Source organism: Lygodium microphyllum, chromosome 12 (assembly GCF_053477565.2).
Source record: "Lygodium microphyllum isolate KBCC chromosome 12, Lygodium_microphyllum_v1.1.10, whole genome shotgun sequence".
Classification (NCBI taxonomy): domain Eukaryota; kingdom Viridiplantae; phylum Streptophyta; class Polypodiopsida; order Schizaeales; family Lygodiaceae; genus Lygodium; species Lygodium microphyllum.
In genome coordinates, this window is record NC_141146.1 from 46,831,449 (window position 1) to 46,853,884 (window position 22,436).

The window sequence follows — 22,436 nt, forward strand, 5'->3', positions numbered from 1 at the left end:
CATTCTCCCACAGCCTCATGGATGAAGCTCTGATACCATGTTCAAAGAGTAGAGAGAGAGAGAAAGGGAAAGACTCCATATTCATGAGCCTTCAGGTTCTCAAGCTCATTCCTTCATGTCTACACACTAAACTGAAAAGCACACACCCACTACAAGATAAAGTGACCTAATGTAAATGTAGACTAGATTGACTAACTCTAGTCAGGTCACTGACTGACTACTAACCCGACTTATTTAATGTAGTCACATGTAGACAGCTGTACACACTAGCTATCATAGATGTCGGTCATAGATGAAGACACACTGACGGTGAACTTGATTTCTAACAGACTCGATATGAATTATAAGCTTGGGTGATTATTAGGATCTCGATATCAAGGCCCACGATGAACATTTTGTGGATTCATTGTGGTAGAATAAGACGTGAGGTTTTGCATGTTTTCAAAATCATTATAGTTATCCTGCTGATGAATATTAATTGGATCAGTAGTTCTACGACATACGCGAGCCTCTGAAAAGATCCTTCCGGGGCGACAGAAGTAGCCTTGGAGAGGGGCGCAGTGAGAGTCGCGGGAGCAGATGCAGAGGCCTTCGAGGGCGGAGCCGTCATGGTCGCTGGAGAGAGGGGCGGAGTCGAGGCCGAGCATGGCGTCGGACCAGGCACTGGAGAAGAGCCCATCGGGATCGAGCTGCCGCTTGACGCGCAGGAAGGCCTCCATGTTAGCGTACTTGCGCCACACTCCTTGGAAGGTGACGGGGCGGTTCTTGCCCCAGTGCGGCCTCCCGCCATGCTTGATGACAGCCATCTGCTCGATCTCCTGCAGTACGTCCTGCTTCAGGGTGGGCGTGCCCGCGTCCCGCGCACGATAGTAGGTTATGTCGATGCTCACAGCGTCCTCCTGCTCCCCCAGGAAGGCCGACGCCGACTTCTTCACGAAGCGCATGTAGAAGCCGTAGTAAAGGTCCACCCCGCACAGATCGCTTGCGTCCATCGCCCTTCACGTGTCTGAGGAACTCCGCGAATCGCGACAGCCCGATGGACACCGCCGTCTGATGGAAGAATTCCCCCTTCACCCTCGCATCCTGATCCATTGATCGATTCGTTCACGCAGTATAATCATAATCATCATCATTATATAATTAGTATTCCGATTACGATTGAAACCCTGAACTTTCATCAATAATAATTATTCAGCAATTTTGACATATAGGAAAAGTGTTCTTTTCGCAATGAGTTTTTGAACAATTTTCGTACGGAAAAGTATTATTTTCCTTTGTCTTTCCCTTCGATGCTCAACATCATGAGCTTTGGACCAAGAAGCACCACCTAGCTAGCTAGGTGTGGTTGGGGTTTGGGGCTGCCGGCCTGCCTCCTCCCCCCCCCCCCCCCCCCCCAACAACCACTCCTAGCTAGGTAGACACGGTCCTTCCTTGCCAAAAGTTTATGATGTAATTCATAATGCATGAATTATAGTGGGAATTTGTGTAAAACTTTTGTGATTACTCTCGAAACCCCGACCTTCCAATCTACTATTCACTAACTTGCAAAAATAAGAGGAAAATATCCCTAAATTCTAACAAAGAGTTTTTCAAATTTCTTGTCAACACTAGCCTGATGCTTGTAGACGGTTCTGATACCCCACCAACTGGCCCCCTTGAAATGTGTTCTCATCGTTCTTAAAACCAGTGCCAAATGCCAAAAATGTCACTATTTGCACACCTGCTACCACACATTTACCTGGTGCATTATTTGTTGCTTCGAATGATTGTTCTACAAATCATCAACCCATACCAATATAAGTGTTAACTTGCATGCAATTATTGTCGACTTACTTGTTTTTGCACTAGTTCTTAATCATATATATACATACATACATACATACATATGTATGTATGTATGTATGTATGTACGTATGTTATATATACATATATATGTATGTATGTTTCACTATCATCAACATGTTGTCCATCTTAGGTGGCCATTTACCAATCATAGCTTCATTTGCAAACTATTTCCTTGCACATTTTCCAAATACATTAGTGCCCAACTCACCTAAACTTCTTACATCCTCCAATAAAGCTATGCGTGTCGGTTGGAATGCAATGAAATCATTCATACCATCACCTTCTACATCAAAAGGTACACGATCGTCAATTTTATAGATTGCTTTTCCTTGAGAAGGATGCCATATGATATCACCAAATTCATGCTCGTATCCAAAAGGAAGGGCAATCTCCTCAAGGTCTTCATCACTTTGATAATCATTGGTGATAGCACGTTTGAACATGGATTGTAATTTGAGAGTCACCTAGTTTGATTGATATAAGAGTATGCATTAGGTTGGAATAAATAATAGCTTCAATCAATGTCACTATAAGAGAAAGGTCCTATAGACGCGCATTGTACACGCAAAAAAGCGGGCGCGTTTATAAGCGTGTGTATCGGCGCATCTATTCACGCTAGTATAAAGAACGCATCTATATATCCGCGTTTATAAACGCGCTAATAGATGCGAAAATAAACGCACATATTTTTCATTTCTCATAAAGTCCCTGAATATGACCAAACCTCTTAACAGCTAGTATTTGTTTGAATAGGGCATGATTGGATAGGGCATGATTAGATGTATATACGACATAATTACACCTGGATCATAAGCTAGGACATTATATACATGTATGGGACATGATATCCATATATATATACGACATGATATACATGTATAGGGCATATACTTGTATAGGACATGATATACATTACTAACTTTACTTCTTTCTGAGTATTACAAATATACATCCAATCATTCAAAGCTAATTATATATATGTGATTTCATGCCCTATATACATCCAATCATGCCCTATACAAATGTGATTGGATAGGGCATGATGATTGGATGTATATACGACATAATTATCAGAGAAGTGATTGATATATGCACATGTTGCATCTATTGTGCACTTAACCTAGCCATGGCTAAAACTTATAGATCAAAGGTTGACTTGTGCATTTGTAATATATATATATATATATAGAGAGAGAGAGAGAGAGAGAGAACTGATCAATACACTCACATGTCTCATTTGTTGTGCACTTAACCTAGCCATGCATGCCAATTCATAGCATAAGTAGATTGATGTAAATCAGTTGGCTTGTGCATGTGCAAGCTATTCCAATCATGTCAAGGAGCACTTATAGCTCACATATAATTTTAGATAAGGTGGACCACATGTAGCCAATGTGCACATGTCCTCTTTTCATCATCTTTAGCAAGTGTGTCCACTTGTTGGTGACTAAAATAGATCACTGTAAGGATATTTTGCAATACCAACAAGCCAACTACAAATCTCTTATCTATGAAATGTATAAGTAAATTAACTTGGTTAATTTGATGAGGTCAAGTTTTCCTTCCATGGACAGTGTGGTTGGCTATATTCTACTTCAAGGTTATAGGAACTTACAGAAGTCAATGGAGCATCCTAAAAATGATGATACTCTAATTACTATATCAAGTCACTTCATGTACATATCTTTGATTGATTGATGGATAATATGCCTTTCTCTATCTCTTTCGTATACACCTTCATCGCATTATCTCTCTCCAACTAAAAACCATTTGTGCTTTATCCACCTATTGATACTTGCATGCAATTGTAAGTGGGATGGTCTAGTAAGTCACCATATATGTGCCAATTGACTTGCCAATGTGTTATCCACCACATAAATGAAATTGTATGAATAGCAATGTAGATCAAGATCTTAGCTTAAATCAATGACACATTTTTGCACAATATAAACTATTAGAGTTTAACTACAATATATAATGCCTGCAAATAAGAAAGAGGCTTGATTTGTTGAACCACTATGCACATACAATCTATATATGTCATATTCCCTAAATGCATGCATTGATACTTACAACATGGAGGCAAACATTTTGATATTGAAAGACTAGGAAAGTCATGTCATGTTGATTCAAAAACAACCAAAAGCTAGCATCTAATCAGTTTAATTGTTCTTGTGCGTCTGTAAGCGCATGTAATAGGTATTATCTGTGCATATACACGTGCAATTACACACGCTTACAGACGCACCATGCAGATATTAAAAAAATTTGTGGCTTTCTTTTCAAACCTGTGCTTTCTTGCGTTTTTTGCTCATTTTCTACAGTTCGAGCTCAACATTACTACTCATGTCTATCTATCACTTCATGAAGACAATGAGGCAAGGAAATAAGAGTAAAAAGAGGACAGGAGGAAAGAAGAGCCAAAGAGTAAAGAACAAGAGCTAAACAGCAAGGAAGAGAAGAAGATTCAAGCAACTTACCAAGGGAAGGGAGAAGGAGGACAAGGAGCTTGCAACCTAGCCGCCACCTGTTGGAACAAGCAAAGAAGGTGAGCTCTTCTTCTCTCTCTCAATCTTGTTTGCTTTCTCTATCTGTTTGTCTCTCTCTTCTCTCTCTTTACATGCTATAATCTGTCATCTGTGGAGGTTTTTTTACACGTTTTTTAACCAAGTTTGAAAAGAAATGGTCCGACTGTGCGCGTCTGTTAGCGCTTCTAGATGGCAGTGTAGACGCAGGTATAGACGCGAAAATAGACTCGCTGACAGACGCACACAGAGACGCAAATATAGACGCAGGATGTAATATGTTTTATCTGCATAGGGTAATATGATTTTTCTTGTGTAGATGTAGAATCCTGGATCCTCCAGCACTGATCTAAACAAGGAGCAATTCATGGGGGAGATGACCAATTATCTTGGTCGCCCTCCCACTACAGAGGAGGTTTTCAGTGTGATGTCTAGGACACCTATTACATCTTTGCCTAGCACTGCCATACATGGATCAGCCGAAGCACGTGCATCTGCAGAAGCACGTGTATCGAGTGAGGTAGAGGGTAGTGCCCGTTGAGGGAGGAGGGAGAGTCGTGCGGGAGGATGAGGAGGTCGAGGGCTTTGTGGGGGTTGCCTAGGAGGTGGCTCTCGATCACCCTCACCGGAAAATGAGAGAAGTGAGCCTCCACAAATGTACTACTCTGTCACTGATATTGGTGGTATCTTGCATGACTCTGAGGGGAGGGAAGTGATAGCCTACTTGAGGAGTGTCGTGCATGCCACATACAAAGATTGCATGATTCCCTTCAAGCACCAAAAAAATGGTTTCTGGCAAGAGGTGCTGCGAGCAGTACATAGAAGATACCCTAATCCTGAGAATTCACGATTCTCAGATGATTAGGGACGGTCAAAGGTAAGAGACGCGCTTCATAACAAGAGGTCTCACCTTATGACACGTGCCAAGGAGTCACTGCGGAGACAAGAGCAGAGGTGCCCTGGATATGGCCAACCACCCAATTGCCACCGTAGGGAGTGGAAAGAGGCCAAGAAGAGAGCAGCAGAGAAAATGGCAAGTCGCCAGCATGTAGAGGCGCGGCGTATCAAAATGGCAAACCATGGGATCGTCACATTATGGATCGGGTGGCAGGGAGTCAGAGGCTGAGTTTGTAAGTATTATTTGATTTCTTTTTTTAAATTAAATTTTGTAATTTATTTCACTTCATTATGTAGTGTGTTCTAATATGTTGTATGTTCAAATTATTTTGTAGTATCATATCCTTGGTAGGATGTCTACTCCTAGAGAGGTAGGCTACCATCGAGGTCATAACCGGGCGTCCACTTGACAGCATTTCTACGAGGAAGGACTCATCACGGAGGAGCAATATAATCGTGCCATGAGGATTCCACCACCAGAAGAGGTATGTTTTATTTTTTACATGAAAAGTATAGATAACTCTAATTTATTGTTTGTAATAGTATTTATATACCTTAATCCTTTGTGTAGGCAAACCCTAATGCAGTTGAGGATAGCGAAGGGGGGACTAGCAGTAGCGGTGGCAGCAACAGCAGCGACACAGGCAGCGGTGGTGGTAGCGATGATGATGCCTCTTCTGAGGAGATATAAAGGAGCCCCATGCATGCATGCCTCCCCTTGGCTTGTACTTTTCATTTTTGATATGTATTACTTTTAGCTAGTGCTTGCGACCATGACCATGCTTGAGGTCACAAGCACTAGAACTCATCATGTAAAAACGTTTCATCTATATATATGAAATTTTGTGCTCTACATACATTGTTTTGTTTTCAGTATCCAATCTTCAAAATAATCTTTCTCTGTTTTTCCTAAGCATACAATTTGATGTTGATGGGGGAAAAAAAACCAGAGAGCATGTGGCTTGCAAAGCCACATGCTCTTTGGTTTTTTTTCATACCTCTGTTTTGCACCACTACAACAAAAAGGGTTCATAGATGCGCTTGTAGACGCAATATTTGAATTGTGAAAAAAAATGTCGGGCGCGTTTATTAATATGTCTATTTGCACGTCTACAAAATCGCGTCTAAAAGTGCGCTTATGATCAGAGTTACACGTACACTTAGACGCGCCTATAGACGCATGTATAAACGCGCTACGTAAATATATAATCATATTTATAAAAAAGTGGACATATTTATATTGTGAGTCTATACAAGCGTGTATCTACGCGTCTAAAACCGCGTTTACTCTGAAAGTTTTTGACGAGAATATACGTGCATTTATCCTGCAATTTAGACGCGTTGATAGACGCACAAAACAGAGGTATGAAAAAAAGACCAGAGAGCATGTGGCTTTGCAAGCCACATGCTCTTTGGTTTTTTCCCCCCCATCAACATCAAATTGTATGCTTAGGGAAAACAGAGAAAGATTATTTCGAAGATTGGATACTGAAAACAAAACAATGTATGTAGCACACGAAATTTCATATATATAGATGAAACGTTTTTACATTATGAGTTCTAGTGCTTGTGACGTCATGGTTGCAAGTACTAGCTGAAAGTAATACATATCAAAAATGAAAATTACAAGCCAAGGGAGACATGCATGCATGGGGCTCCTCTATATCTTCTCAGAAGAGGCATCATCATCGCTACCACCACCGCTGCCTGTGCCGTTGCCGTTGCCGCCACCACTACTGCTAGTCCCCCCTTCGCTATCCTCAACTGCATCAGGGTTCGCCTACACAAAGGATTAAGGTATATAAATACCATTACAAACAATGAATTAGAGTTATCTATACTTTTCATGTAAAAAATAAAACATATCTCTTTTGGTGGTGGAATCCTCATGGCGCAATTATATTGCTCCTCCGTGATGAGTCCCTCCTCGTAGAAATGCTGCCAAGTGGACGCCCGGTTATGACCTCGATGGTAGCCTACCTCTCTAGGAGTAGGCATCCTACCAACGATATGATACTACAAAAAAATTTGAACATACAACGTATTAAAACACACTACATAATGAAGTGAAACAAATTACAAAATTTAATTTTTTTTAAAAATCAAATAATACTTACAAACTCAGCCTCCCACGACTCCCTGCCACCCGATCCATAATGCGACGATCCCATGGTTGCCATCTGGATACGTCGCGCCTCTACATGCTGGCGACGTCATTTTCTCCGCTGCTCTCTTCTTAGCCTCTTTCCACTCCTTGCGGTGGCAATTGGGTGGTTGGCCATATCCAGGGCGCCCCTGCTCTTGTCTCCACAATGACTCCTTGGCACGCGTCATAAGGTGAGACCTCTTGTTATAAAGCGTGTCTCTCACCTTTGACCGTCCCCAATCATCTGAGAATCGTGAATTCTCGGGATTAGGGTACCTTTTATGTACTGCCCGCAGCACCTCTTGCCACAAACCATTTTTTTGGTGCTTGAAGGGAATCATGCAATCTTTGTATGTGGCATGCACGACACTCCTCAAGTAGGCTATCACTCAAAGTCATGCAAGATACCACCAACATCAGTGATAGAGGAGTACATTTGTGGAGGCTCACCTCTCTCATTTTCCGGTGAGGGTGATCGAGAGCCACCACCTAGGCAACCCCCACAAAGCCCTCGACCTCCTCGTCCTCCCGCACCACTCTCCCTCCTCCCTCAACGTGCACTACCCTCTACCTCACTCGATACACGTGCTTCTGCAGATGTATGTGCTTCGGCTGATTCATATACCTCAGCTGATCCCTGTGTAGGCAAAGATGTGATAGGTGTCCCAGACATCACACTGAAAACCTCATCTGCAGTGGGAGGGTGACCAAGATAATTGGTCATCTCCCCCATGAATTGCTCCTTGTTGAAAGGGGTGCTGGAGGATCCAGGATTCCACATCTACACAAGAAAAATCATATTACCCTGTGTAGATAAAACATATTACATACAGCATCTATACCTGTGTCTATGTGCGCGTCTATACCTGCATCTCTGTGGGCGTCTGTTAGCGCGTGTATCATCGCGTATACACTGCATAGCACATGCGCCAGCACTCGCGCTCAAAGACGCGCCCTCAGAAAAACATTTTTCGCGTCTATATCTGCGTCTACACTGAGATATAGACGCGCTATCAGACGCGCTCGGTCGGCTGATTTTAGGCCGACGACCGCTATTGATGATTTACAAAATGCAATACATAATGGAATCACAAATCCTAAATACACAGACAGAGCAGAGAGAGGAAGAGAGAAACAAAGAGAGAGAGAGAGAGAGTCACCTTAGGTGTTTGGTGTGGCGGGTGGTGGCGCTTCTTCCTTCTCCTTCTTCCTCTCCTTGGTAAGTTACCCTCCCTTGATGCTTGCTTGCTTGCTTGCTTCTTCTTCTTGTTCTCCTCTCTATTGTTCTCTCTTTCTTCCTCTCCTTGGCTTTCCTTTTTCCCTTCTTGTGTGTTTGAAATGAAAGAAGAGGTGAGTCATAAGGAGGTGAGGCATGAAGAGACTGCATGTCGGCTAAACACAAGCTTCAGAACCGCAAAAAACGCAGGAAAGGAAAGGCGTAGTTTGAAAAGAAATGATTTAAGTATGATTTGAATTTTGACGTGTGCGTCTATTTTTGCGTGTATATGTGCGTCTATTGTTCAGGTAGATGCGATTATAGATGCGAAGATAGACGCGAAAATAGACGCGGAATGAGAGAGGGAGAGGGAGAGGGGGAGGGGGAGAGAAGAAAGCATAATATGGAAAGGAGAGAGAGAGAGAGGGAGGGAGAAGAAATGAGAGAAGGAGAGGAAGAGAGCCAAAGGAAATGAGAGAGAAAGAGGAGAGAGAAAAAAAAAAGAGAATGAGAGGAGAGAGAAAAAGAGATAATATGTTAAATATAATAGGCAAATAAAGCAAGAGAGGGTATGGCCCCTGCACGACATCCACATCTGTGCACGACATCAACCACGACTAGCCCCTGTAGCATGAGGCCTCCTCTGTGCCCTACTACAAAACACAAACCAAATTGCCATCAAGACGATTGTTGCATGCACGCAATCGCTTCCTTGCGGAAGTACTTTCATGAGTAGTTTCAAGTTATATCTAGCAGAACAAGCTCCTTACAAAGGTCAATCCAAATCGAAGGCTCTTCCTCAAGGCCTTTCAATTGAGTCTCTCATCGTCGACTACCTCAAGAAAGTATCACAATTTATCTTGCATTACCTGAGGGACAGGTATGGTGGGCAATTGATGATGAAGGATATTCAATGGTGTCTTTCCGCGCCAGCAATATGGGCAGAAGCTGCCAAGCAAAAGATGAGGAAATGTGCTCAGGAAGCTGGTATGGTTAAGGGAGTGTCAAGCAGAACATGCTCAGAGGATGCTAGCCCTCATCTATTAAGAGTAGTTTTGGAGCCAGAGGCTGCATCTTTGCATTGTCTCCAAAATGGTAGATTCCTATCCATCAGAGAAGGAGAAAAGTTTGTTGTGGTTGATGTGGGCGGAGCCACTATTGATTTGCTGGTGGGTGAGGATTTGCAAAAATCTGAGGCTGATGCTGCAGCGTTAGATGTGACCTTATTGTGGCTTCAAACTAATGAATGATCTGCATTTTAATAATTATCCTTGGACCTAATGCCAGTCCGGTTGTCCAGCTTACTTGTGAAATGATCTTCATCCAAGTTGCTTATATTGTTAGCCCATGCCAGTACCCAAAAAGTGTCACCTAATTGATAGCTTTCTTTTTAGAGACTCCTCTACCCTCTAGTGTTCTGACTTTGCATTGTAAGCCTTGTGTATTCCAACCTCCCTCCTTGTGTATTCCAACCTCCCATGCCAATGAGAGAGGGAGAGGAGAGAGAAAAAGGAATGAGAGAGCGGAGAGAGAAAAAGGAATGAGAGAGGGCAAGGAAGGGAGAGGAATGAGAGAGAGAGGAGAGAGAAAAAAGAGAGAGGGAAGGAGAGGAATGAGAGGGAGAGGAGAGAGAAAAGGAAATGAGAGAGAGAGAGGAGAGAGAAAAAGGAATGAGAGAGAGAGAGGAGAGAGAAAAAGGAATGAGAGAGGGCAAGGGAGGGAGAGAAATGAGAGAGAGAGGAGAGAGAAAAAGAGAGAGGGAGGGAGAGGAATGAGAGGGAGAGGAGAGAGAAAAGGAAATGAGAGAGAGAGAGGAGAGAGAAAAAGAGAGAGCGATGAGATAATTTGCTTATTGATTCAATGTGTATTCCTAATTCTATGGTTTTTATCATGCGCACACGTGCATACTCAAGAATCAATAGTCAATTTTAAAGCTAAATTGAATTTTCCATAATAAAAAGGAAGTATCTTTTATCATCTTCAAGTACGTAAAGAAATTACGAGATACATATTGCAATGCTTGCTACTAATTGTAAGGTTTCTGTTGCTTACCGCTAATTACTTATATCAGGCTTGTCAACTAGAGGAACTGCCGTTCATTAGAGAGCAATGAAAAAGTAAGTATTAACTCTATTTTTTTAATTCAATGATTCAATGTGTATTCTTAATTCTATGGTTTTTATCATGCGCACATGTGCATGCTTAAGAACCAATTTCAGGTGGTTAAATAATTATTAACTTTGGTTTTTTAATTATGTGAATTGCTAATTTTAGGTGGTTAAATAATTGTGCATCTGTTTGCACGTCTATATTAGTGTCTATTTGCGCGGATATATAGACACAAAATTCGTGTCTATTTACATGCACGTTTACACGCACTTATAGACGCTGTGATAGACGCGCCCGACTTTGCGCGCCTAACATGCGCATCTATGCCTCGTTTCTATTGTAGTGCACGTCTATCAGCACGTCTAAATTGCAGGATAAATGCGTGTCTATTCTCATCAAAAACTTGCAGAGTAAATGCTTTTTTAGACGCGTAGATACACGCGTGTATAGACACACAATATGAATATATCCACTTTTTTATAAATTTTATTATATATTTACGTAGCGCGTCAATACGTGAGTCTATATGCGTGTCTACATGGGCATGTAACTTTGACTATAAGCGCACTTTTAGACGCGATATTGTAGACGCAGCAGTAGAGAGGTAATAAATGCGCCCGACATTTTTTATCACAGTTTAAATATTGCGTCTACAAGCGCGTCTATGGAGCCTTTTTGTTGTAGTATGTGTATTGAAAATTTTACTTGTTTTTTTTCCAACATGTATAAGCATGCGATTATTAGGTTGACAAATCTCTCATCACTCTCTTTCACAATTATTTGTCCCTCTACGATCTTACCATTAAAAATAATAATGTATGCCACATTGACTACCTTCATTGAGGTCTTGAAAGTACCCAACAAAAGTTGTAGTTAAAGCACCATTAGTTTACTACTACGCTTAAATGCATGCTAGATAAATACCTTTCAACCTACCAAATGAAGTAACATTGACAAAGTGACCAATTCATATAGGAAATGATAATTGTATATGACCTCTTATAGAAAAGTGCTTAAAAACACATATAATGTATTAAAAATTCATGTATCCAAAAAATCCCTACTCCAAAGATAAATAGTTTAGTTACCCTTTCACTAATTTTGAATGTGGCTCCATGGTCTACACTCATACCTTGAATATTTAGAGGTAAGACCACTCAACTTCATGTTACATTTTTTTAAAATTCAAAAATAGGCAATTCTAGGTGTATGCTTATAGACCTCTATTGTGACTAGATATACCTATCTAGACTAGTTATAGAAGTGCAAGTCAAGTATTATATTGAAAACAAAAAACCTAAATCACACCTTTATAATACGAGATCCTTAACTTTGGTTATGAGGTTTTGTGCCAAGTTTCCAAGGATAAGCATAATAAGTTGGATCCTAAATCCATAAAATGCATATTTATTGGTTATGGGGATATCTATGAGATGGGCTATTGCCTATCGGATCCACAAGCTCAAAAGGTCATCCACAACCACCATGGTGTTGTTAGCCTGAGTAAGCCATCGAGATACACAGGGTGATATTTTAGGAGTAGCCTCCAATTATTATACAGCCAGCTACACAACCTACAACAGTAGTTAATGCTCCAATGGCCAAGGATCATAATGTTAGATAAGAGGCACAACCTTGCAGCCTATTTTACCGCGGTCTACTAGAGAGGCATCAAGTTGGTTAGTTTGTGTCCTCTATGGGTTATATTATGGTGACAAATGCTAGTGACCCTCTTACTTATGATAAGGCTATACACAGATATGATAGTTATTCTTCGGAGAGGGCCATGCAGTCAGAGTATGAATCACTAATAAAAAGTCATATCTAGGATCTGGTTTCTTTGCTCACTAAAAAATGTGCTTTACCTTGCAAGTGGGTATACAAGTTGAAGAATATCCCTATGTCCCAAGCCAGTCTGTAAAGCCAAATTTGTTGTTAAGGATTTTAAGTAAAAGCATGGTATTGACTTCGATGAAGTTTTCTCTCTTGTTATCAAGATGACTACTCTACTCTTGGCTTTGGTTTTGGTTGCACAATTCGATCTAGACCTCTATCAGATGGATGTCAAGATGGGTTTCTTACATATGGACTTGCATGATGAGATTTATATATAGCAGTCTGAGGGCTTTGAGAAAAAAGGCAAGGAGCACCTAGTGTACAAGCTGAGAAATATCCTTTATGGCCTTAAGTATGCACCTAGGGAATGGTATGGCGTGCAGATCGGATGCTGTAACTCGCGTAGTGAATGCCGGAAGGTCCCCAAGAACAAAAGAACTCTACTTTTTGCACAAAACTCAAGGTGAAAAGCATGCACGACATGAACAAGAGACCAATTGGGTGCAATCTCCCCCCATGCCTTGTGTGAGCACTCCACAAAGCATGTATTTTATGTATTAATCATCTTCAAGCTCAAATAATAGCCCAAATTACAAAATAGCAAGCTTTTAGCTTTTGAGTTTGCTTTAGCACAAATAAAAATAAAGCTAGTGGGCGGTGCCCAAAGAGTCTAGCATACCCAATACAATGTCCAAGTACAAATAACATAATCGTGTGCCCATGAGCATAAACAAATAATAAATAAATATACAACGCCTCAATAAATAGGCGCGACAAAATATAGGCACCATGCCTAAGGTATGCGCCCATCAAAATATAAGTGATAAATCGAATACTCGCTATCCTCCAATGCTTTCCTCCGCCACTGTTGCTATCTCTACACATCAACTGAAGCATTCACAATCGTTAGTAAAATAATATAATTAAACCGGCAAAAGTGAATACCTAGCAGTCTTGAGCTACTTAAATAAATCAACTGGTTAGAAATCAATCCTAACCTTAATTTATTACGAGTGCGCACTCTAAACTCATAAACGTTTATTAATTTAATATGCATTTTGCGGAATCACCCGCTATGGAATCACCCATGTACACACTAAATTAATGAAACGCCCGAAAAGGATAGGCGTTGTCGAAGGGTTTCGAAAGCAAAGTCGCAACCACAGAGGTTCTTAAGAAATTCCAAGATAGAAGAGTTCTCAAGTCCAAAGGTGTTTAAATGTAGGCGCTTACTTCCTTAGGAGTTGGAAGAGATTAGGATGATGACAATAAAATTCATGTCACCGTTATACCTATCTCAATTTGCAAATTTCTCATAGATGCTTCTGGCCAAAAAGCAAGAAGTGTATTTCTGTTTCAGAATATCCTTTGAAATCTGATTAATGCATACAGGGTACTGAATAAGCTCTGTTTTTGTGCCAATAAATCCTCCAAGTAAGGTTAAGGGATTGAGATACAAAATCAAAGGGCTTTCCTTTGTATTGACACCTCTGACATGGACAACACATTCAGAAATATTTTGTTTATTTAAAAGCAGTCAAACTGAGCAAGCTTTTTAATCAGGTGTTAGTCCTTCAGAAGAACAGGACCTCTAATGTTGATAATCAAAGATGAGATAATATTTCATACTGAGCATGGAGTTTGTGGTGAAGAAGGGAGGATACTGGATGTAAGGCCCCTGTTCCAGCCATGTTTGCTGCTGTTTTGGATATTGATCCAGCTTGCAAAGCTGACATTCAGGTAACAGACGCTAAAGGGAGAAGCTTGTTTAAGGGGGATTGAACAGCAGATTCCTGGTACTGATGATGACCAGAGAACTCTTTTTCTTCCTTGGCTGAATTGCCCCTCTGGCGATGATAAAACACTCTCTATTGTTACCGGTTTTGAAATTGTAAGACACTCCACAGGATGCTAATTAGGCAAAGATGGAGATACGAGAGAAGCATCCACGCTCCTTTTCTACGCGAAATGCTGCTGATCTTGAAACGAATCAGGCCTTGGCACGGAAGGTACCTGATTCCTTGCGCACGGAGGGAAGGTAGGAACAAGGGGGAGCGCCCTGACTTGAAACCGATGCTAGGGTTGCGGATCAACCATAGCGAAGTCTCCTGCTCTTCGCAAATCGCTTGAACGGAGAGTATTTCACCACGGCGTATCCGAGAGATTTTCCCGTCGTCGCCATGCGCCAATAGTTAATCTACCAAGCTCCGTTGTTCCTTGGCTACATCACCGACAGACACGCGCGCGCATTATCGGGCTTGGCCTCCCCCCGGTGTCATGCGGCGAGTCTTTCCCCTACGACCTTCCGAGAATTCTCTGCTTGTGACCTACAACGTAGAAGTCAACAACCATGACCACTACGGGAAAGAGCTTCACGGGAAGGAATTCTGTGCGTCTTCTCAATCTCTAGTTTCCAGAGCAAGGCGGCAAAGCGAGGCAGATTTTGGTGTGTCCTCCATCACCAGCGGGGATGAGAGAAGTACTGCCGGCTCCTCCTCTAGAACAGCTCTCGCCCGAGGGCGCCAGCTGGGATCCTTCCGAAAACCTTCTAAGGATGCTGCCGCTTATCCCGTCTTTACAGGCGGCTCCTCTTGCGTCACAAGCCCTCGCTCTAGGCGTGTCTCCCTAAACAGCGTTGTTGAAGTTGATTGGAAAGGCTTGCCCGAAGATATGCCTGCTTGTGCCTCACTGATTCCAAGTCGGATTACAATCCTGGATTACTGCAAATCCATAACACAATCATACGACGTCTGCATCGTCTCCTTCCTCCAATTTCCTGCGTGTTTTTCTTCTTCCTCCTCCGTCAATCCTCTTCAGAGCTCCCCTCCTTTCCTCTTTCTTCCACCTTAGTCTATTTTTCTCCACGTCCAGTCGCAGAGTACAGTCCCTCTTTTCCCCCCAGATAGCAGAGCACTCTCCTTCCTCTCTCCCCTCTATCGATTCATTAGCCACCATTGCCTAATTTTCTCTGCACCACCAAATCCTCTTGCTCCTATGCTCTGATCGTCCCTCATCATCCCTCAGTTGTCGCAGGAGCGTCTCCCTTTGCTTTCTTCCTTTCCTCTATTTTCCCTCCTTTACGATTCAAAAAAAAAAACTCTTTCTTTTTTTTTTTTTTGGATTCCCTGTTCTCTCTGTTATTTCTCTCCTTTCTTCTCCCCAAATAGCCTTTTTGCTTTTCTTACCATTTACTATTCACAATCCCCTTTTGTTTTTTTAGCCACTCTTTCTTCCATAGCATATCACACACAGAAAAGCGGCCTCCATCTTTTTAACTTCCCGTGTATACCATAATGCTCGCAAAGAAGCCGAGATGTGTGAACTATAAGTTAAAATGTTGCATCGGCCATGTTGCAAAACACTTGTTCTATCCCAACGATCCGTTGGATTGTCAAGAGCATTATACTGAAGTAGCAACTCCACTAGCGACAAGATGTAAGGCAATTCTGTTATCATAATCAGCTGCTTTTGGTGAAGCCCCATCATCCAACACATCCTTCAATGCATTTGCGTTATCTTTGCTTGTATAATTTCTAGTAATGTCATCTTCTCTATGACTACTATGCATGCCTGAAGGCTAAGGACAAATATTGCCTTGCAAAGAATACAACCTTCATCTTGCATTTGCTTGTAACATGATAAACTGCTTTTCTCTTGACCTTGCACAACATAGGCTGAAAGCATCTCATCTTGCTCACCACTATGCCTCCAACTCCTCCTCACTATACTCATACGCAGAAAATAAATGTAAACACAACAACTAAATATGTACAAAGTACCAAATCCCATGCACAACTTTTGGGTGGTTTACACACCTCGAATGCGCAGCAATACGACAGCGTCCCCATCAACTTCTCGCACAAAGAATCCACTTTGTGTATGAGCCCCAGTCATCAAAGTTTACGGAATCCACCATAAAACCTCACGGAATCCACCGTGGCACGGAATCCACTGTGAAATATGCCTCCTGGCATCATACTCCCGGGGTGGGATAGCAATTGACCTCAATTGCTATTAGCTCAATATGGAGCTAGCAGAGTGGGGAAAGCATTTAAGTCTCTAGCGTGCATCCATTGAGCTTCCTCTACAGGATGGTTCTTAAACTTGACTAAATATCTAGAATATCTTCGGCCAGTTCTAGTGGTCATAAAGTCAGTGTCTATGATAAGCATTTAAGTCTCTAGCGTGCATCCATTGAGCTTCCTCTACAGGATGGTTCTTAAACTTGACTAAATATCTAGAATATCTTCGGCCAGTTCTAGTGGTCATAAAGTCAGTGTCTATGATAGCTTCAGGTTCAAGTATTTCAGTCTCTTCCTCTAACAAAGGTGGGTTTTCATAAACAGGATATACACGTAATTGGCCTCTAAAGGGTCTTAATAGACTAATGTGAAATGTGTTGTGAGTTTTCCAATGAGGTGGTGATTCTAACTTGAATGCATTGTCATTAATTTTGTGAATGATCTTAAATGGTCCATAGAATCTAGGTGCTAATTTGACAACTGGATGTCTATCTACACTTTGTAATCTACATTTTTCTATTCTCAACCAAATATAGTCATCAACTTTGAAATTCATTGGTTGTCTTTTCTTATTAGCTTGCTTGGTATATGATTGCTGGGCTTTGGCAATCATGTCTTTAACTTCATCAAAAATAGTATTGTGCATATTAGCAATATCATCAGCACTCTGAATTCTATTTGATAAAGATGCAACAGGTGTAGACAATCTATAACCATAAATCACTTCAAATGGTGCTTTCTTTGTAGATGTGTGTGGTGTATTGTTATATGCAAACTGTAATAAATGCAAGTGTGTGTCCCATGTCTGTGGTTTAGAATAGTGTAAGCACGTAAAAGATCTAGTATAGTACTGTTAGTGGCTTTTGTTTGTCCATTAGTTTCAGGATGAAATGCAGATGAGAAATCAATTTTTGTGCCTAGGTTAGCAAACAAAGTAATCCAAAAGTTGTTACAAAATCTAGAATCACGATCAGAAATAATAACTTTTGGTAATCCATGGTTAGTGAAAATAGTTTTCAAAAACAATTGTGCTGCCTGTGATGCTGTTAAAGTTTTCTTACATGAAATGAAATATGCTTGTTTACTAAACCTATCTACTACTGTCCAAATCATATCATGGTTAGATTTAGTATTAGGTAAACCAGTAATAAAATCCATAGAAATTTGTTTCCATGGTCTCGATGGAATAGATAAAGGCATAAGTAATCCATACTGTTTACCATGATGTCTCTTAACTCTTTGACAAATAAAACATTCAGAAACAAAGTTAGATACATCAGTGTCCATATGCGGCCAATAAAAATTTCCAGTTAATGTACGTAAAGTAGATATGATACCTCTATGACCTTGATATGGAGGACAATGAATCTCATTCAAAACAAAAGATCTGAATGGAACTGTAACACATAGTCTCTTTTCATAAAACATGAATCCATCATTATAAGACAGTGAATCAATAGGAATCCAGTTATTTTGAACTAATTTATTCCAATCAGAATGAAAAGTAATGTCTTGATGATAAGTATCTTTCATAGGAGTTAAAGAATCAAATGATATAATAGAAATATTATGAATGGCAGGTCTTCTACTTAATGCATCGGCCACTACATTTTCTTTACCGGGTTGATATTGAATGATAGGATGAAAACTCTGAATAAAGGTTGCCCATTTGATATGTCGGTAAGATATTTGGGATTGGCTAAGTAAATGTCTAATACTTTGTTGATCGGTCTTAATCATAAATTCAAAACCCATTAAGTAGTGTTTCCATTGTCTTAAGACTTGTACTACAGCTAATAATTCTTTATCATATGTGGAATATTTCAGTTCAGAGGGTTTCAGTTTACAACTAGAATAGGCTATAGGATGATTGTCCTGCATAAGTACGGCTCCTATTCCAGATCTGCTAGCATCAATCACTACTAAAAAGAATGGTCTATTAAAATCAGGTAGTTGTAAAACAGGAGCATGGGTTAATGCATGTTTCAATAAGTCAAAGGATTTCTGTTGATTATCGGACCAATGATAAACAATACATTTCTTCAAAAGTTTAGTCAATGGTAAAGCAAGTAATGAAAAATTACGCACAAACTTCCTATAAAAACTAGCAAGACCTAAGAATGATCGTAACTCATGCACATTTTTAGATATAGGCCAATTCAATATTGCTTCTATTTTCTTAGGGTCAACCTTAATACCATCAGATGATACGATATGACCTAAATATTCAATTTCTGTTTTAAAGAACTCACTCTTTTCCGGATTGGCATACAGTTGATTATCTTTTAATAACTGGAAAACCAATGACAAATGCTCATAATGTTCTTTCTCATTTTGACTAAACACCAAAATATCATCAAAGAAGACAATAACACAATGCTGATATTTCAAAAATATACGATTCATCATTCTACTAAATGTAGCAGGTGCATTAGTCAATCCAAAAGGCATCACTAAAATTTCATAATGACCAAATTGTGTCATAAATGCAGTCTTGAATATGTCAGACTTATCTAATCTCACCTGATGATAACCAGATTTAAGGTCTATTTTACTAAATATGGCAGAACCTTGCAATTTATTCATAAGGTCATCGACTCTAGGAATTGGATACCTATTCTTTACTGTGATCTTATTTAAAGCACAATAGTCAATGCACATACAATAGGTATTTTTTTTCTTCTTTACTAAACAGAACAGGTGCACCAAATGGAGAACTACTAGGTCTAATCAATCCTCTATTTAGTAATTCCTCAACTTGATTTTGAATTTCTTTTTGCTCTATCTGGTTATGCCTATATGGTGCTTTACAAGGTGGTTGTGTGCCAGGAATCAAATCTATTTTATGGTCTTCTGGACGTGAAGGAGGTAAACCATGTGGTAGATCTTCTGCAAAACAGTCTTAAAAGTGTGCAAGAAATTCTTTATGCCTAGGGTGCATATGATTTTCTTTAACTTGCAGTTCATTCACCCAAATGAGATAAGATTTACTACTTTTGCGTAATGCACGTTTAGCTTGAGTATGCGAAAGCAGTGGAAAAGCATTAGATGCATGCATACCATACAATGTAATATGTTTTCCTTGAAATTGAATATTAATCGAATGTGTGGAATAATCTATATCAGGGTTATGCTGATGACGCCAAGGCATACCTAAAATAATATCACTAGACTGTAATGGTACAACTAGAAATTTTCTTCTTTCAGTGTATTCACCAATTTGAATTTCTAAGTCATGCACTTCCTGTGTTCCATTATACCTAGTGCCTAAGAATGCTGCTTTAATGCGATAATGTGTAGGTACAGTCTGTAACTTCAATTCTTTTACTAGCTTTGCAAAAATAAAATCATGAGTACTACCATCATCATGCAAAATAATATTTTCCTTTCCATGCACTAAACATTTCATTGTCAATAAAGAATGTGGAGTTGGCATACCTGGTAAAGTATCCGAAGGAGTAGTAATGTTGCCTTCATCTTCCGTGAAATCAGGCATTTCTTCATGTTCATCATCTTCCATTGCTCCAAGGTAGTTGATATGGACAGGTGGCTTCTTCGAATGGCAATTTGCTGCTAGATGTCCAGGTTGGTGGCATTTATAACATACTATAGGTTTGGCTTTGGTTACATTGTTTGTAATGGCGGGAAGTCTAGGGATATTAGGATTTGGCTGTGGAATTGGCTTAGGGTTTTGGTTGATATTGGATAGTAAAGCAGGTGGTTTTGCCCAATTCTTACGGAAAGATGATGAAGGAAAACGACCTTGATTAAATCTTCTAAAATTTGAGTTGAATTGCTTAGATCCATAGTTACCATTGGCTTGGAATTGCTATGGACGCTTGTCTCTTCCTCGCAGCTTGTCTTCAGTGTCATGAGCTAATGAAATTGCGTATTCAAGAGTTGCAGGCTTGAACATATTAACTTCAGCGTAGTAATGCCCAAGTAATCCAGACATATACTTGCGCTTGTGTGTCGCTTCAGGTACGTCTTCAAGCATGCGTAACTGGAGTAATGCATTCCAAAAGCGTTCGGTATACTGAGGAATAGGCTCACGATCTCGTTGTTGAAGAAGGTCCCATTGCTTTATGGCTTTTTCATGAAATTGTGGAGGAAGGAAAATCTGCATAAACTTCTTCTTGAAATTCTCCCAGGTAGTGGGACAATCTATACTTTTACGAATCACGGTCCACCAAAGAGATGCTCTATCCACTAAATGATTAGTGACACACTTGATTTTATCTTTTTCTGCATATGTTTCCTCATGAAAGTAGTCATCAAACTGACTGATGAATGCAAGAACAGTTTTTCCCTCTCGAGTGCCATTGAAAGTACGGAATTTGAAATTTCTTTTACTTATCTTTGTTTCCTTGCAGATGGATTGAGCTTCGAGAGTCGCATCGATGGTACGTCAAATAAGGTCTTCAGATTGTGGTTCCTCTTTGTCAGTAGTCGATCTTTGTAAATTAGCCAATTGAACTTCTAATGCTTGCCTAGCTCGTCATTCTTCATCCAACTGCATCATAATTAAGTCCAGCTTTTGCTCCATCGTAGGTTCAGGTAGGTCGCCTTCAGCCATTAAATCATCCATATGTGATTCCGTCATCCTGCAAAACTCAAAAGACCTCACACTCTCAAAATCAAATTAGCGGGATGAGCGTAGCTCAAATTCGGGTGTACAAGGCTTATATATTTTTGTGTGGCTTTCACAATCTTCATCTTTGGTTATTGCGGGATTTGTAATCTTTGAAAAATCTATGTTTTAATCTTCTGCGTGTGCTGAAAACGGTTCAATAAACCTACGTATGCGAAGAGTACCTTCCAATGAACAACTTTGCAGTTCGGAGTTTCTGCGCAGGAACAGCCCTTCTATGAGTTTTGAACAGAAGTCAGTTTTGACTTCAGATGACTTGTCTGACTTGCAGAGTTGCAGACTTATGTGACTTGCAGAGTACCAGGACTTGCATAACTTGGTTGATTTATCTGACTTGCAAGATTTAGACTTTGTAGACTTGCAGTACTTGCTGAGTTTGTGAGGCTTGTGTGATTTGGAGCTTTGGAGACTTAGCTTAGAGCCTTAACTGAATCAAAACGGCAAATTTTAGGGGGGAGGGGGGCCGTTTTTCAGCCCGGCGGAAATCTCACGGCTACATTCTGACACGCCGAATTGAAATTTAGAAGCCTAAAGCTTCTTTAAGCTTATAAAGCTTTAGTTTTTTAAGCTTTTAAGTCTATGGAAATTGAGACTTATCTCTGCAACTCCACGACTTGTATGAGAGGATGTAGGAGTGGTCCTCTACTGCTGCATGCCGGTCCTTCGCGATCTGATGATGGAAACAGAGGTTCTTGATCACCAGGAATCCACCCGTATCAACCGTTCGCGACGAGATTGACCGTAGAGCTCGATCGTTCCAGGAGCTCCACCTTTGCACAAGATGGGTAGCGATTGGAAGCTCTTGATCTCAGCTTCACTTTGATACCACTGGTGCACAGATCGGATGCTGTACGCTCGCGTAGTGAATGTCGGAAGGTCCTCAAGAACAAAAGAACTCTACTTTTTGCACAAAACTCAAGGTAAAAAGCATGCACGACATGAACAAGAGACCAATTGGGTGCAATCTCCCCCCATGCCTTGTGTGAGTGCTCCACAAACCATGTATTTTATGTATTAATCATCTTCAAGCTCAAATAATAGCCCAAATTACAAAATAGCAAGATTTTAGCTTTTGAGTTTGCTTTAGCACAAATAAAAATAAAGCTAGTGGGCGGTGCCCAAAGAGTCTAGCATACCCAATACAATGTCCAAGTACAAATAACATAATCGTGCGCCCATGCGCATAAAC

The 22,436-nt window shown here is 40.5% G+C and overlaps 1 pseudogene; it reads right to left on the minus strand.

Moving 5' to 3' along the window:
• Positions 1 to 336: 336 nt before the first annotated feature.
• LOC148027722 (L-gulonolactone oxidase 2-like) lies at positions 337 to 3,586 on the minus strand (annotated as a pseudogene).
• Positions 3,587 to 22,436: the final 18,850 nt, after the last annotated feature.